This window comes from Pleurodeles waltl, chromosome 2_2, assembly GCF_031143425.1.
Source record: "Pleurodeles waltl isolate 20211129_DDA chromosome 2_2, aPleWal1.hap1.20221129, whole genome shotgun sequence".
Lineage (NCBI taxonomy): Eukaryota > Metazoa > Chordata > Amphibia > Caudata > Salamandridae > Pleurodeles > Pleurodeles waltl.
Window position 1 is genome coordinate 824091244 of NC_090439.1, and position 2640 is coordinate 824093883.

A 2640-nucleotide genomic window follows, 5' to 3' on the forward strand; every position below is an offset into this window, starting at 1 on the left:
GGATATCAAGTTAATCTGGGCTGAAGAATGTAATTGTATTGTAGATGGAGATTTAGACCGCTAAACCCAACTAAACAAAACACTAAACCACATATGACTGTACAATTACATGAGAGTATGACACAAATATCGCTCCGCGATTTGTGGAGGGAAAACACACAGTACAACGAGAATACACATGCCATTCGTCCACACACATTACATTTAGCAGGTTAGATAGAATACTGATATTAGATTAGCTTTCCCCAGGGATAAACGGTGTGGAGCACCTCTCCCGTTATCTGTCGGACCATGCAACGGTGGTCATCTCATTTGAACGGGGGTGGGCACAAGGTCACTTACTTCCTGGCGCTTTACCACTGACATATTGCAAGACCTGCATGGTGAGGAAACTCTAGCTGAGGCTCTCAAGGCTTACTTTACGGACAACTGGCAGGACACATGTAGTCGGGCAATGGAGTGGGAGGCAATGAAGGCAGTCCTGAGAGGGCTATGCTTAGGCCTCACAAGATGAATTCGTAAAACCCCTCAGGCAGAACTCTCACAAAAGGAGGAAGCACTAGCAGCCCTACAGAGATTACCCCCAGAGGAGACACAGGGAGAGGCGATGTGACCAACATAAGGAGACATGTAATAGTGCTGAGGGACAGGCTTGAGCACTATACACTGAAGTCATATCAACAGTTCTTGCATTGGGAGGTGGACAGCTCGGTACGTCTACTTGCTTGGATTCTGAGTAGAGAATTACCATGCCACACCATAATGCACTTTAGGACTCCTCAGGAGGGAACTTCATACACACAAGCAGACTTGCTAAATACACTCAGAGACAACTTGCAACAGGGAAAACTACTAGCCCTGTTACACAACATACTGGAAGAGTGACAGAATTCCTCACAGGCCTGGATGTTCTGCAACTGGGGGAAGAGGTGACACAGTACCTGGAGGCGGACCATATGCTAGAGGAGATCCGGTTGGCACTGAACAGCCTGCCAGGGGGAAAGTCTCCTGTGAATTATGGTTTCCCAACAGAATTTTACAGCACATATGCAGCAGATGTTACTCAGTGCTTGCTGGACGTCTATCTCGAACCTAGGGAGTGTGGAGTACTGCCTCTGTCAATGAGGGAAGGGTGCATAACGATGGTCCTAAAACCAGGTGCAGATTCCTCAGATCCATCCTCGTACAGACTACTTACATTGATCAATACGAATGTTAAGATGCTATGTAAGTTGCTAGCGCCCTGTCTTTGACATGTGATGATGTGATTGGTGCATGTAGACCAATGTGGGTTCATACCTGGTAGGAATACAGCAATGAATCTGCTGCACCTCATGCATGTACTGCATAAGACGGCGAAGTCACAGGACGACTTAGTGGTGGTGTCTGTTGATATAGCCAAGGCCTTTGATACTGTTGACTGGCAGTATTTTCAGATCGTCTTGGAGGCAATGGGATTTGGGCCTTGCTTCTGAGCCTGGATTCAGCTTCTCTATACTGAACCCATGAACAATGTCAAACTTGGCTGTTTGGGTTCGAATCCAATCACAGTGGTTAGGGGGAGACGGCAAGGATGTCCGTTGTCCCCATAGTTCTTTCCGTTAGCAATGGAGCCTCTGGTAATACAGCTTTGAAAGCGGATGGAGAGATGGGAGATTGTGGTGGGTGACGCTACCCACCTGGTGTCCCAATACGTGGACAATACTCTCTTTTACTTGAGATTGCCTGGGGAGTTGTTGCCCATGCAGTTCCAATACTTGAACACCTTCGGGGACATTACCGGCCTACAAATTAATCAGACCAAATCCCTGGCGTTCCCACTGGGAAGATTTGCAAAGGTCGACTCCATGACGCTACCACTACTCCCGCTATGATGGAAAACAGATATGTTCAGATAGTTGGGAGTGATAATAGCGTCTTCCCCTAAACAGCAAATGCAATAAAAAGTGGAAAAAATAAATTAGGGTCTCCGAGCATCAGTGCAGTTCTAGAAAATGCTCTTGCTCTACCTGATTGGATGAGTGGCAGTTGCAAAGATGGTGTTCCTCCCACGCTGTCTGTACACCTTACAACACAAGTTTGATACTCTGCCAAGAGCAGTGTTTAGAATATTACACTCACTGCTCACAACATTGCTCTGGAGGGGTGGGAGATGCCAGGTGGCTGAAAGTTTCCATACTCTTCAGTCTCCAGCTGGCAAAGGGGGACGGCAATGGGAGCTCCTCGAGTGTAAGACTGATCAGGAAGTGGTTTTACAAAGTTCTAGGGTAAATACTGGAGTCACAAACCATTGCCAATGTGGAGAAGAATACCAGCCACATGTTAATGCACACATACTAGTCATGGACAGAAGAAAAATATGTATAGTCAAGATTTATTGGGTTTAAAGTCCTCCAGATGTCCACCATGCTATGTAACTGCATTATATGTTGGAGAACCGCTGTAGTCCTAATGGGATGCAAATGGGCTTCTGGCAATCTATCAAGTTTATTAGATATTGTCAAGTTAAAGACAATTTCCCATAAAATGGGACAATAACTGTAATCACTATATTTCAACATAACATTATCAAAAAAAGGTGGGTCATCAATGTTCAAAGCACATGCATTCACCAGTGGTAGTAGCAGTAACATTAAGTAA